Genomic DNA, 16,220 nt, shown 5'->3' on the forward strand with positions numbered 1-16,220 from the left:
TTCAAATCACCTAGACCTAGGTTCTCATAGATATAGTGCGGCATTACATTAATAGATACACCTAGGTCTAACATTATCTTTTCAAACGTCATGTTTCCGATTGTACAAGGGATAGAAAAACTCCCTGGATCCTTAAGCTTTGGTGGTAGCTTCCGTTGGAGCAAGGCAGAAACCGTCTCACTCATTGTAACAACCTCCTTCTCTCGAGTCATCCTCTTATTGGTGCACAATTCTTTCAAAAACTTAGCATACTTAGGATTTTGTTGTATGCATTCAATAAGAGGCATGTTCACTTCCACCTTCTTGAAAATGTCGAGCATGGCTTGATCAGAGTCATCCTTCTTTTGCTTTGCAAACCTACTAGGGAAGGGAACACGAGGAAGATCATTAGTTGAAACCAAACCACTAGAGTTAGGATCCTTACCTTTGTCATGCACGGCATGATCATCTTTTGGCACGGCATCATTGGTTTTAGAGGAGGCAGGGTCCTTCTCTAAGTCTTTAGCATTGAAACTCTCGGCCTCTAGTCCTGTAGAAGGCACGGCCTTCTTGTGTTGCTGCCTTGGTGCATCCAAATTCCTCCCACTTCGTGTCACCATGGCCTTCACGTTCGGATTAGGCTCAGTTTGGCTCGGCAACTTCCCTCCTTCATGGATCTTGCCCATGAAATCGATCACTTGTCCCATCTGCTTCTTAAGCTCGGTTATGTCTTTAGAATGAGCTTGTTGTCCTGTAACTAAAGCTTGAGTAGCAGAGTTTAGATTTTGTTGCCCTTGAGCAAGAGACTTCAAAAGTTCATCATAGTTAGGTGAAGATGTATTATTCGAACCATGAACATTAGAGTTAAAGGGAGCAGAACCTTGAGGTACCTGAGGCCTCACAAACAAACCTGAAGGACGAGGTCCTTGACCTTGAGCATTGGATGGTTGAGCATTGTTGCTCCAACGAAAATTTGGATGATCTCTAAGTCCAGGGTTGTATGTGTTCGAGTATGGATCGTACCTAGGCCTTTGTTGCCCCATAAAGTTCAACTCTTCTTCAGTCATTGCACCATTTGGACAATTGTCAGTAGTGTGATCCTTGAAAGAACAAATGCCGCATGCTTGAGGGTTGATGCTCGAACCATTGAATGCCTTGACTAGCACGTCAAGCTTCCTTTCGAGAGTAGCCATCTGGTTCCTTGCATCAACATCATACACCCCACGGCTCTTGCTTCCTCTCTTCTCCTTGGAACTAAATTGGCGATTGTTGTCAGCCAAGTCATCAATCAAGGTGTAAGCTTCTTAACCGGTTTTGTTCATGAATGTGCAGCCACATGCCGAGTCCACCATGCTCTTATTGGTGGTGTCGAGTCCTTCATAGAAGAATTGCACCAAGTCATCCAACGAAATACCATGGTGAGGGCACTTCCTTTGTAGTTCCTGAAATTCTTCCCAAGCCTCATATAGTGAATCACCATCTTTTTGAGTGAAGTTCTGAATCTCCCTCCTAAGTCTTTTCGTGAGTTGAGCAGGGAAGAATTGCTTCAAGAACCTCCTAGTCATTTCGTCCCATGTAGTGATGATTCCTGCAGGCAAAGAATACAACCAACGTTTAGCATCATCCTTAAGGGTAAATGGGAACAAAAGCAACCTCAAGCCTTCTTGAGAAAGGTGATGAATCGATTGGAGCTTGCAAATGTCCAAGAACTCCCTAAGGTGAACATTAGGGTCTTCCATTGATGAACCAGAGTACTTAGGCAGCTGCCCAAGCAATTGAACAGGAATGGAGAAGTTAGCTTCATCAGGTGGAGTGAAAGCAATGCATGAAGGTGATTCCGGGGTGGTAGGAATGAACGCATTCTTGAGTGCCATTGGAGCACCAACAGGAATTATGTCACGGCCCGCAATTGTGTCTAAGTCTGAATTGAAGACGAATGGAAAGGACAGATCTTCCTCTTCTTCTGATCTAGGTGAAGAGTTTAAGATTGAATTGCTTGGAGATGCTTCGAAATTTAAAGGTCTACTTATGAAAGAGTTGTTCAAATCTCTAAGTGCTTGAATTCGATCTTTGAGCTCTTGTGTCTTCTTAGAAAATTCGGACATGCATAGTACCTGTTTGTATGAAGGGTAACGAGTTAGCATAGAAGAATACATGATGGATACATAAAATTCGTGCCTTCCCTTAGTCATACACACGCACACTGAAGGGGAAGAGCACGGCAACTATGTTGTTTACAACGAGTTAGTTCTTTACGTTTTCATAAGTTCATACAATTCACAAGTTCTTTGTGCTATTTCAATGATTGAATGATCGATTGATAAGTTGTAAATCAAGGTGGACGTGCGGCCTAAGTATTGATGCCTAGACACAAGATCAAGTCTTTGTTTCAGAAGGCCTTTAGCTCAATCAGAGATAGTGAACATGGTAGGACTCATTTGTTGAACTACGGAGAGCGAACTCCCTATCGACTCCATCACCGAGATGTATGTCAGTCAGTAGTTCTCTGAGATCCAATTTTGGTCCCATGCACCAGAGTAATAAAAGAGCGTGCCCCTTACTCAGCTGGACTGAACCTCATGTGTTAGACAAATCTCCAAGTGTTAATAAAAGCCGCCCTCGACCTCATGCAAACTCGAGAGCTAGCATGAAGGGTTAAGGCTAATATTAACAAAAGGGACTTTACCTATTCCGTTCGATTTACAACCTACAACAATCATTCACTCAAGCACCAAAACAACAACCTAAGTTACATTACTATATGTTACACGAAATAAGAATAAGAATATACAAATGTACAATATTCACAATGAATTCGTAGTAAAAGTTAGGGATCCATCTCTAATGGATCCCCGGCAACGGCGCCATTTGATGAATGCTCGATTACTCGACATCAATATTTAACCCTGAACACATCATAGTAGTATAAAGCAAGAGGGTATCGTTCACAAACCGGGGATCCAGCCAGGGCTTAGGATCACAATACTTACACGAATTCATAAGGGGTTTTAAAGTTTGATATAGATTTTGGATTGAGTTATAAAAACAGTAAATAAAACCTAGACTAATATATACATGTGATCAACCAACCAACACATAAACAATCACCAAAACAATTCACATAGAGGGAATCGAACCAAGTTCTACAACTTCTTAGTATTATGCCGAGACATACATTGAACAACCAAGGATGGATCATGCATTTAGGTTTCTAAGCAGTAACCTAAACACATAGACACTTAACACATTCAATCACAACCAAGCAGCCATAATCGAAATTCTAACATGTTCATCTTAATCATGTAATCCCAAAGCCATGCACATTGAATTCATCAAGTATGTCACTTACTTAACCAACAACCATGCAATTCGAAAATCACATAAACAAGAATAACCATGTTCTTAGCATAAGTCTTTAATCCAACAACCTAAATATCATGCTACAAGCATAGTCATAACACATAGGCATCGAAAATTGTTCATACACACATTCGGCAGATACCAAAATCAGAAAATCATAAAACCAAAACAATTTTCGAATCCTCTATATAAATTGAATCAAGTAGCTATTTCATAGACAAAATTGATACAAGACTACACTACACAAATCGCAAGCTTCATCCATGAACAAGAACAAAACCAAAACCGAAATTAAACAAGAGTGAATCATGGTTACACTTTATAAATCAAGCAATCCACAAGTGTAGCCGAGCCTTCTATGGATGAAACCTTCTTCACAAGCGTGTTTGAAGGCTATTGATAGGTGGGGAATGATGGAATCGGTTTTAGGATTTCTTGGAATGGTGAAGGATGAATTCGGCAGAGCTATGGCTGTGTTTGTGTGTAGGGCTGATGATGTTGCTGAATGGAGAGGCCGGCCTCTATATATAGAGGTGTAGGAAGCCTTCTTGCCGTGCCATAAGGAGATAGAATCCAATTGGGAAACTGAAATCCTCTTTGTTATGGATTTGATTTATGTACTCCATATCCAACTTGATGTAGGAAACCAAGTCCAATAGGGAGATCACTAAAGGCAGCTCGGCAATCTCTTGGTCCAACTAGGAGTAGCTAGGCCGGCCTCCTCTTCTCCTTCTTCAACTCGAATATGATTTCCTTGTTCAACTAGGAATGCAACTCGGCAACTCTCCTTTCTTTCCAAATATGATTTGTCTTTCCTGAAAAGAAATCGTCGATTAAGGAATAGGAAAGAATGAAAATAGGAAAGTAGAGTCCTAGTCGAGTAAGGAATCCTAGCTCAATCAGGAGTTCTAACACTTAGCACAATTTCATCATCAAATCATCTAAATTCGAAATAGCTCTACTCAAAACATACATATAACAAATATGAACCTAAAACAACTAAATAAGAAGTAGCAAAGCATAAGAATAGGGCATATACACATTAAGAACGTCACACTTTGTGCTCCTATCAACAACCCCACACTTAGACTTTGCTAGTCCCTTAGCAAACACTAAAAAGAAAAATCAAAACCGGAAAACAAAATCAAAGCGACTATAACTAACGACACAACATTCTAATGCGTTCAACATTTTGTCTCAGAGATCTTCAAACTCATAGCATCAAGAATAACACTCAATCGAAATAGATACGATGAATTCAATGGTTAATAAACATGAAATTTTGTTTAACAAGTAAGACATGGCAGAAACAAAGGTGAAATTAAGCTCGACATGTTCAAAACAAGTTCAAATTCAACTCACATAAGATATGCACTCCAAATCTTTTCTCTCAAGAACATGGCATATGCTTAAAAGCTTTTTCACACACAAGAGTTATAAACATAGTGAAAATCGAAAACCTCATGAAAGATACCAACCATATGCACAAATGAACCCAAACCATATGCTTACTCATGAAACAAACTCCACAAATCTAGAGCTACTCTTTTTATGAATCATGCGGATCTTTAGAAAAGGGATAGTTAGGCTCGGCATGGATACATTTTCAGGGTAAAGGGAATCACAAAGGTCATCCTCAAGACTTAGCAGAGCAAAACATCCACCTTATGTCGCCATACTCCATAAAACAAGGGCCAAATATCATCATGTTGGACCCATTCTTCACTTTAAACATCGTGAAACGAACAAAGGCTAAAGTATAACATTATTGAGCCTTCAACAAATACATCACAACTCCAAATTCACATAAATCAAGTATGTATGCCGAGATCTTTCATCATACTTTCTTTCATATTTTTCTTTCTTTTCTTGCCGTGCCATATATCTTTTCTTTTCTGTTTCTCACGGCATCAACACATTTTTCTTTCTCTTCATTCTCTTTTCACAGCATAACATACATACAATAGTGTAACCCCACACTTGAATCAAATCATCACTCCATATTAACATCCAAAATCGGCTCTGCCAAGCCTCAAAGACAAGGTAGAGATATAACTATACTAAGCAAGGATATAACATGTTGGTAATGAAAGAAAAGGCTTAACGTAGGCTCAAAGGGGTTAACACTAAGGTGTCCCAAGCAGGGCTCAAATAGGGATATACGGCTTTTTGGCTTAAGTGGTGGAAATCCTAAAAAGATCCAACAATCCTTTTCAAAATCAGAGTATATTATGACCTAAAGCTTCGAAAGTTTCACAAAGTAAGTTCTAGCATTCTCTAGTTCATTGCAATTCTATGGCATATGAATTGATCAAAATAAATGTAATGAGGTTATAAAGCCAAGAAACGATAGAATAAACTCTCCAAAGAAAGGCACAATATATATGGCTCGAATCTCACATAGGTTACATGAATTCAAACAAGTAAGGAACATGCTCATTCTGTACCTAAGTTTCAAAATCCTCATCTACTACATGTTCGTACAAAATCTACAAATCGATTAACCATCAAATAACAATTAAGTTCACTTCAATATCGTGATCATCTATCAACCATAAATTCAAAGATCAACTCATCCTAGACAGTTAAAGGCATACCTAGGACTCAAAACAAAAACAAAACAACTAAACATCTTCAAAAATCGAAAAACAGAACTAAAATAACACTAAAATTTCGAAAATCAAAACAAAAAAATTGAAACACATAAGCATCAAACACTAGAATACAACGAATGATGTATACCCCACCCCACACTTAAAACTTACATTGCCCTCAATGTACAATATGATAAGCAACGAAAATTAGAAAGAGTTAAGGGGTAAGAAAATGCAAACACTCGTTGATGGCTCCTTCATTGGCTTAAGTTTAGAGTCTATAGCCTAGACTATTGTCAAAGCATCACTTGCTTGCCATAGGATCAAGGAGAGACGTCTCCTCCACATTGTGTTCCACGAAATTGTCATAGTACGGCTTCAAGCGATGTCCATTGACCGTGAATTCCTTTCCATGCACCATACTTTTGATCTGAATAGCACCAGAAGGAAAAACATTAGTAACAACAAACGGTCCAAGCCACCTAGAACGGAGCTTTCCCGGAAACAATCTAAGTCGAGAATTAAACAAAAGAACTTTCTGCCCAACGACAAAGTGTTTCTTCCTAATCATGCGGTCATGGAATGTCTTAGTCTTCTCCTTGTAAACCATTGCCGAATCATAGGCCTCATTTCGAATCTCTTCGAGCTCATGCAATTGCAATTTCATATGTAATCCGGCCTCATCAATGTCCATGTTAAAATTCTTCACAGCCCACCATGCACGATGTTCAAGCTCCACAGGAAGATGGCACGCCTTGCCATAGACTAGTCGAAATGGTGACATGCCTAAGGGAGTCTTGTATGCCGTCCTATAGGCCCAAAGAGCATCATCCAATCGTTGAGACCAATCCTTGCGTGATGGTCCAACAGACTTCTCTAAAATTCTCTTGATCTCACGATTAGATAACTCCACTTGTCCACTTGTTTGGGGGTGATAAGGCGTAGCAACCTTATGCTTAATTCCATACTTCTTCAACAACGCCTCAATGGTCCGGTTGCAAAAGTGAGATCCTCCATCACTAATGATAACTCTCGGCATACCAAACCTAGAGAAAATGTTAGAACGAAGGAAATCTGCAACAACTCGAGAATCATTAGTCCGGGTGGCCTTTGCTTCCACCCATTTCGAAACATAGTCAACACAAACGAGTATGTATAAGTGACCATTTGAGCTAGGAAAAGGTCCCATGAAATCAATACCCCAACAATCAAAAATTTCGACATATATAATCGGTGTCATAGGCATTTGATCTCTAGATCCTAAGTTTCCCATGCGTTGGCACCTATCACAAGTCATGCAAAAATGATATGCATCTTTAAAAATCGTAGGCCAAAAGAAACCACATTCTAACACCTTAAGAGCAGTCCTACGTGAACCAAAATGTCCTCCACAAGATTCAGAATGGCAAAACGTAAGTATAGATTGATGTTCATGTTCAGGGACACACCTCCTAATGATTTGATCAACACAATGTTTCCACAAGTATGGTTCATCCCAAACATAATACTTAGCTAATGCCTTGAGTCTATTCTTTTGTGCATGCGATAAAGTATCCGGAAATTGCTTAGAAACAAGATAATTAACGATATCTGCATACCATGGCTCACTTACCTCAACTCGAAAGAGTTGCTCGTCCGGAAAGCTCTCTTGGATAGCCAAGGGCTCGGCATCTCTCACCAAACGACTCAAATGATCCGCCACAACATTGTCACTTCCCTTCTTGTCCTTGATCTCGAGATCAAATTCTTGGAGTAGAAGAATCCATCGAATCAATCTCGGTTTGGCATCCTTCTTTGTCATTAAATACTTCAAAGCTGCATGGTCAGTGTAAACAATAACTTTAGATTGAAGTAAGTAAGAACGAAACTTATCTAGGGCAAAGATCACGGCAAGAAGTTCTTTTTCAGTTGTGGTGTAGTTTTGTTGAGCATCATTGAGTGTTCGTGAGGCATAATAGATGGCGTAGGGCTGCTTGTCCTTCCTCTGCCCTAGCACGGCTCCGACTGCATAGTCGGAGGCATCACACATCAACTCAAATGGCAAGGACCAATCCGGCGGTGCCATGATCGGTGCTGAAGTTAGGAGCTTCTTCAAGGTCTCGAATGCATGCTTGCAATCCTCATCAAAGTGAAATGGGACGTCCTTTTGAAGCAATGAACTCATTGGTCTCGCAATCTTGGAAAAGTCCTTGATAAACCTACGATAGAAACATGCATGTCCAAGAAACGATCGAACATCCCTCACACTTGTGGGGAGGGGTAAGTGACGCACAAGATCTATTTTAGACTTATCAACCTCAATTCCTCGAGATGAAACAATATGACCTAAGACAATGCCTTGCGTGACCATAAAGTGACATTTTTCCCAATTCAAAACCAAGTTAGTTTCCTCACAACGTTTTAGCACAAGTTCCACATTTTCAAGGCAAGTTTCGAAATCTTCACCATAGACAGAAAAATCATCCATGAAAACTTCAATTTTAGAACCAATATACTCAGAGAAAATGTGATACATACAACGTTGAAACGTACCTGGGGCGTTGCATAAACCAAAAGGCATGCGACGATAAGCAAACGTACCAAAAGGGCATGTGAATGTAGTCTTCTCTTGATCTTCTTCCGCAACACTTATTTGGTTGTATCCACTATATTCATCAAGGAAACAATAGAAAGAGTGACCAGCTAGCCTCTCAAGCATTTGATCAATGAATGGCAATGGCATGTGGTCCTTCCTTGTTGTCGCATTGAGCTTCCTATAGTCAATACACACTCTATGACCGGTCACTGTCCTTTGAGGCACCAATTCGTTGTCCTTGTTCTTCACCACCGTGATGCCTGACTTCTTTGGCACAACTTGAATGGGAGAGATCCACCTACTATCCGAGATGGGGTTGATCACGCCACAATCGTGCAACTTAGTGATTTCATCCTTTACAACTTGCATCATTGGTGGATGAAGGCGTCTCTGACCTTCCTTGGTTGGTTTGGCACCATCTTCTAGCAATATTCGATGAACACACATGGTAGGACTGATCCCTTTGATGTCGGCCAAGGTCCATCCTATTGCCGTCTTGTGTCTCTTCAACACTTCAATCAATCTCTCTTCTTGCTCCTCATTTAGTGCAGATGATATGATCACGGGCAATGTATCCTCTTCTCCGAGAAACGCATACTTCAAGTGGTCCGGAAGAACCTTAAGATCAAGCTTCGGAGCTTGCACCACAGAAGGAAGATTCTTGTTAGTAGTTAAGAGAATTGGACTAGGAGAGACAAAGCTTACCTCACGTGCAACCTCAAGAGAGGTCACGTTCTCAAGAATGAAGGATGGCACGGCATTGTTTGCTTCTAACACCGAAATGTTCGAGCTATCACTTGTGAATCCGGCCCCTTGGGCAATGGTGAGTGCCAACTCGTCATTTGTCAAGGTATCTAGATAGTTATCTGCAAGGGAATCAAGAATGTCAACTGAAAAACAATCACTTAACTCCGAAAGAGGATACCTCATAGCTTCAAAGATGTTGAAGCTAATCACTTCACCATCGAACTCAAAGGTGAGTGATCCACTAAACACATCTATTTTCGTTCGTGCAGTCCTCATGAAGGGGCGGCCTAACAAGATAGGAACCTCCTTGTCATCTGCCTCCGTTGGCTCCATGTCAATGACATAGAAGTCGGCAGGAAAGATCAAACTCGATAACTGCACAAGAACATCTTCAACATAGCCCAAAGGGACTTTGTTGGAACAATCAGCCAATCGAATCACAACATTATCACGTTTCAAATCACCTAGACCTAGGTTCTCATAGATATAGTGCGGCATTACATTGATAGATGCACCTAAGTCTAACATTATCTTTTCAAATGTCATGTTTCCGATTGTACAAGGGATAGAAAAACTCCCTGGATCCTTAAGCTTTGGTGGTAGCTTCCTTTGGAGCACGGCAGAAACCGTCTCACTCATTGTAACAACCTCCTTCTCTCGAGTCATCCTCTTATTGGTGCACAATTCTTTCAAAAACTTAGCATACTTAGGGTTTTGTTGTATGCATTCAATAAGAGGCATGTTCACTTCCACCTTCTTGAAAATGTCGAGCATGGCTTGATCAGAGTCATCCTTCTTTTGCTTTGCAAATCTACTAGGGAAGGGAACACGAGGAGGATCATTAGTTGAAACCAAACCACTAGAGCTAGAATCCTTACCTTTATCATGCACGGCATGATCTTCTTTTGGTAGGGGCACGGCATCATTGGCTTTAGAGGAGGCAGGGTCCTTCTCTAAGTCTTTGACATTGTGATTCTCGGCCTCTTGTCTTTTAGAAGGCACGGCCTTCTTGTGTTGCTGCAATGGAGCATCCAAGGTCCTCCCACTTCGTGTCACCATGGCCTTTACATTTGGATTAGGCTCAGTTTGGCTCGGCAACTTCCCTCCTTCATGGATCTTGCCCATGAAATCGATCACTTGTCCCATCTGCTTCTTAAGCTCGGTTATATCCTTAGAATGAGCTTGTTGACCTGTAACTAAAGCTTGAGTAGCAGAGTTTAGATTTTGTTGCCCTTGGGCAAGAGACTTCAAAAGTTCATCATAGTTAGGTGAAGATGCATTATTTGAACCATGAACATTAGAGTTAAAGGGAGCAGAACCTTGAGGTACCTGAGGCCTCACAAACAAACCTGAAGGACGAGGTCCTTGACCTTGAGCATTGGATGGTTGAGCATTGTTGCTCCAACGAAAATTTGGATGATCTCTAAGTCCAGGGTTGTATGTGTTCGAGTATGGATCGTACCTAGGCCTTTGTTGCCCCATAAAGTTCAACTCTTCTTCACTCATTGCACCATTTGGACAATTGTCAGTCGTGTGATCCTTGAAAGAACAAATGCCACATGCTTGAGGGTTGATGCTCGAACCATTGAATGCCTTGACTAGCACGTCAAGCTTCCTTTCTAAAGTAGCCATCTGATTCCTTGCATCAACATCATACACCCCACGGCTCTTGCTTCCTCTCTTCTCCTTGGAACTAAATTGGCGATTGTTGTCAGCCAAGTCATCAATCAAGGTGTAAGCTTCTTGACCGGTTTTGTTCATGAATGTGCAGCCACATGCCGAGTCCACCATGCTCTTATTGGTGGTGTCGAGTCCTTCATAGAAGAATTGCACCAAGTCATCCAACGAAATACCATGGTGAGGACACTTCCTTTGTAGTTCCTGAAATTCCTCCCAAGCCTCATATAGTGAATCACCATCTTTTTGAGTGAAGTTCTGAATCTCCCTCCTAAGTCTTTTCGTGAGTTGAGCAGGGAAGAATTGCTTCAAGAACCTCCTAGTCATTTCGTCCCATGTAGTGATGATTCCTGCAGGCAAAGAATACAACCAACGTTTAGCATCATCCTTAAGGGTAAATGGAAACAAAAGCAACCTCAAGCCTTCTTGAGAAAGATGATGTATCGATTGGAGCTTGCAAATGTCCAAGAACTCCCTAAGGTGAACATTAGGGTCTTCCATTGAAGAACCAGAGTACTTAGGCAGCTGCCCAAGCAATTGAACAGGAATGGAGAAGTTAGCTTCATCAGGTGGAGTGAAAGCAATGCATGAAGGTGATTCCGGGGTGGTAGGTATGAATGCATTCTTGAGTGCCATTGGAGCACCAACATGAATTATGTCACGGTCCGCAATTGTGTCTAAGTCTGAATTGAAGACGAAGGGAAAGGACAGATCTTCCTCTTCTTCTGATCTAGGTGAAGAGTTTAAGATTGAATTGCTTGGGGATGTTTCGAAATTCAAAGGTCTACTTATGAAAGAGTTGTTTAAATCTCTAAGTGCTTGAATTCGATCCTTGAGCTCTTGTGTCTTCTTAGAAAATTCGGACATGCATAGTACCTGTTTATATGAAAGGTAACGAGTTAGCCTTGAAGAATACATAATGGATACATAAAATTCGTGTCTTCCCTTAGTCATACACGCACACTTAAGGGGAAGAGCACGGCAACTATGTCAAGTTTACAAGAGTTAGTTCTTTACGTTTTCACAAGTTCATACAATTCACAAGTTCTTTGTGCCAATTCAATGCTTGAACGATCGATTGATTCTAAGTTGTAAATCAAGGTGGACGTGCGGCCTAAGTATGGATGCCTAGACACAAGATCAAGTCTTTGTTTCAGAAGGCCTTTAGCTCAATCAGAGATAGTGAACATGGTAGGACTCATTTGTTGAACTACGGAGAGCGAACTCCCTATCGACTCCATCACCGAGATGTATGTCAGTCAGTAGTTCTCTGAGATCCAATTTTGGTCCCATGCACCAGAGTAATAAAAGAGCGTGCCCCTTACTCAGCTGGACTGAACCTCATGTGTTAGACAAATCTCCAAGTGTTAATAAAAGCCGCCCTCGACCTCATGCAAACTCGAGAGCTAGCATGAAGGGTTAAGGCTAATATTAACAAAAGGGACTTTACCTATTCCGTTCGATTTACAACCTACAACAATCATTCACTCAAGCACCAAAACAACAACCTAAGTTACATTACTATATGTTACACGAAATAAGAATAAGAATATACAAATGTACAATATTCACAATGAATTCGTAGTAAAAGTTAGGGATCCATCTCTAATGGATCCCCGGCAACGGCGCCATTTGATGAATGCTCGATTACTCGACATCAATATTTAACCCTGAACACATCATAGTAGTATAAAGCAAGAGGGTATCGTTCACAAACCGGGGATCCAGCCAGGGCTTAGGATCACAATACTTACACGAATTCATAAGGGGTTTTAAAGTTTGATATAGATTTTGGATTGAGTTATAAAAACAGTAAATAAAACCTAGACTAATATATACATGTGATCAACCAACCAACACATAAACAATCACCAAAACAATTCACATAGAGGGAATCGAACCAAGTTCTACAACTTCTTAGTATTATGCCGAGACATACATTGAACAACCAAGGATGGATCATGCATTTAGGTTTCTAAGCAGTAACCTAAACACATAGACACTTAACACATTCAATCACAACCAAGCAGCCATAATCGAAATTCTAACATGTTCATCTTAATCATGTAATCCCAAAGCCATGCACATTGAATTCATCAAGTATGTCACTTACTTAACCAACAACCATGCAATTCGAAAATCACATAAACAAGAATAACCATGTTCTTAGCATAAGTCTTTAATCCAACAACCTAAATATCATGCTACAAGCATAGTCATAACACATAGGCATCGAAAATTGTTCATACACACATTCGGCAGATACCAAAATCAGAAAATCATAAAACCAAAACAATTTTCGAATCCTCTATATAAATTGAATCAAGTAGCTATTTCATAGACAAAATTGATACAAGACTACACTACACAAATCGCAAGCTTCATCCATGAACAAGAACAAAACCAAAACCGAAATTAAACAAGAGTGAATCATGGTTACACTTTATAAATCAAGCAATCCACAAGTGTAGCCGAGCCTTCTATGGATGAAACCTTCTTCACAAGCGTGTTTGAAGGCTATTGATAGGTGGGGAATGATGGAATCGGTTTTAGGATTTCTTGGAATGGTGAAGGATGAATTCGGCAGAGCTATGGCTGTGTTTGTGTGTAGGGCTGATGATGTTGCTGAATGGAGAGGCCGGCCTCTATATATAGAGGTGTAGGAAGCCTTCTTGCCGTGCCATAAGGAGATAGAATCCAATTGGGAAACTGAAATCCTCTTTGTTATGGATTTGATTTATGTACTCCATATCCAACTTGATGTAGGAAACCAAGTCCAATAGGGAGATCACTAAAGGCAGCTCGGCAATCTCTTGGTCCAACTAGGAGTAGCTAGGCCGGCCTCCTCTTCTCCTTCTTCAACTCGAATATGATTTCCTTGTTCAACTAGGAATGCAACTCGGCAACTCTCCTTTCTTTCCAAATATGATTTGTCTTTCCTGAAAAGAAATCGTCGATTAAGGAATAGGAAAGAATGAAAATAGGAAAGTAGAGTCCTAGTCGAGTAAGGAATCCTAGCTCAATCAGGAGTTCTAACACTTAGCACAATTTCATCATCAAATCATCTAAATTCGAAATAGCTCTACTCAAAACATACATATAACAAATATGAACCTAAAACAACTAAATAAGAAGTAGCAAAGCATAAGAATAGGGCATATACACATTAAGAACGTCACACTTTGTGCTCCTATCACTATTGTATTTGAGAGTTTTGCAAGTGTGGGAGTGTGTTTCTTTCAAACTGAGTGTCTTTACATCGTTTGCGTATCTTTACTATTCCAATTGTGTATCTTTTCATTTCTCGTTTGAGTATCTTTCTGTAAGGCTTCTGATGCGAGTTTCTATTGTATTTGAGAGTTTTGCAAGTGTGGGAGTGTGTTTCTTTCAAACTGAGTATCTTTACATCGTTTGCGTATCTTTACTATTCCAATTGTGTATCTTTACATCGTTTGCGTATCTTTACTATTCCAATTGTGTATCTTTTCATTTCTCGTTTGAGTATCTTTTTGTAAGGCTTTCTGATGCGAGTCTCTATTGAATTTGAGAGTTTTGCAAGTGTGGGAGTGTGTTTCTTTCAAACTGAGTATCTTTACATCGTTTGCGTATCTTTACTATTCCAATTGTGTATCTTTTCATTTCTCGTTTGAGTATCTTTCTGTAAGGCTTCTGATGCGAGTTTCTATTGTATTTGAGAGTTTTGCAAGTGTGGGAGTGTGTTTCTTTCAAACTGAGTATCTTTACATCGTTTGCGTATCTTTACTATTCCAATTGTGTATCTTTACATAGTTTTGCGTATCTTTTCTATTCCAATTGTGTATCTTTTCATTTCTCGTTTGAGTATCTTTCTGTAAGGCTTCTGATGCGAGTTTCTATTGTATTTGAGAGTTTTGCAAGTGTGGGAGTGTGTTTCTTTTAAACTGAGTATCTTTACATCGTTTGCGTATCTTTACTATTCCAATTGTGTATCTTTTCATTTCTCGTTTGTGTATCTTTCTGTAAGGCTTTCTGATGCGAGTTTCTATTGAATTTGAGAGTTTTGCAAGTGTGGGAGTGTGTTTCTTTCAAACTGAGTATCTTTACATCGTTTGCGTATCTTTACTATTCCAATTGTGTATCTTTTCATTTCTCGTTTGAGTATCTTTCTGTAAGGCTTCTAATGCGAGTTTCTATTGTATTTGAGAGTTTTGCAAGTGTGGGAGTGTGTTTCTTTCAAACTGAGTGTCTTTACATCGTTTGCGTATCTTTACTATTCCAATTGTGTATCTTTTCATTTCTCGTTTGAGTATCTTTCTGTAAGGCTTTCTGATGCGAGTTTTTATTGAATTTGAGAGTTTTGCAAGTGTGGGAGTGTGTTTCTTTCAAACTGAGTATCTTTACATCGTTTGCGTATCTTTACTATTCCAATTGTGTATCTTTTCATTTCTCGTTTGAGTATCTTTTTGTAAGGCTTTCTGATGCGAGTCTCTATTGAATTTGAGAGTTTTGCAAGTGTGGGAGTGTGTTTCTTTCAAACTGAGTATCTTTACATCGTTTGCGTATCTTTACTTTTCCGATTGTGTATCTTTACATTTCTCGTTTGAGTATCTTTCTGTAAGGGTTCTGATGCGAGTTTCTATTGTATTTGAGAGTTTTGCAAGTGTGGGAGTGTGTTTCTTTCAAACTGAGTATCTTTACATCGTTTGCGTATCTTTACTATTCCAATTGTGTATCTTTACATCGTTTGCGTGTCTTTACTATTCCAATTGTGTATCTTTTCATTTCTCGTTTGAGTATCTTTTTGTAAGGCTTTCTGATGCGAGTCTCTATTGAATTTGAGAGTTTTGCAAGTGTGGGAGTGTGTTTCTTTCAAACTGAGTATCTTTACATCGTTTGCGTATCTTTACTATTCCAATTGTGTATCTTTTCATTTCTCGTTTGAGTATCTTTCTGTAAGGCTTCTGATGCGAGTTTCTATTGTATTTGAGAGTTTTGCAAGTGTGGGAGTGTGTTTCTTTCAAACTAAGTGTCTTTACATCGTTTGCGTATCTTTACTATTCCAATTGTGTATCTTTTCATTTCTCGTTTGAGTATCTTTCTGTAAGGATTTCTGATGCGAGTTTCTATTGAATTTGAGAGTTTTGCAAGTGTGGGAGTGTGTTTCTTTCAAACTGAGTATCTTTACATCGTTTGCGTATCTTTACTATTCCAATTGTGTATCTTTACATCGTTTGCGTATCTTTACTATTCCAATTGTGTATCTTTTCATTTCTCGTTTGAGTATCTTTTTGTAAGGCTTTCTGATGCGA

The 16,220-nt window shown here is 39.7% G+C and overlaps 2 non-coding genes across 2 annotated transcripts; both read left to right on the top strand.

Moving 5' to 3' along the window:
• Positions 1-1,389: 1,389 nt before the first annotated feature.
• On the top strand, positions 1,390-1,496 carry LOC126804728 (small nucleolar RNA R71). The gene has a single exon (XR_007673607.1). It is a non-coding gene; the product is annotated as a small nucleolar RNA R71 (small nucleolar RNA).
• Positions 1,497-11,104: 9,608 nt separating this feature from the next.
• LOC126804727 (small nucleolar RNA R71) lies at positions 11,105-11,211 on the top strand. Its single transcript, XR_007673606.1, has one exon. It is a non-coding gene; the product is annotated as a small nucleolar RNA R71 (small nucleolar RNA).
• Positions 11,212-16,220: the final 5,009 nt, after the last annotated feature.

Source organism: Argentina anserina, unplaced genomic scaffold, assembly GCF_933775445.1.
Source record: "Argentina anserina unplaced genomic scaffold, drPotAnse1.1, whole genome shotgun sequence".
Taxonomy (NCBI): domain Eukaryota; kingdom Viridiplantae; phylum Streptophyta; class Magnoliopsida; order Rosales; family Rosaceae; genus Argentina; species Argentina anserina.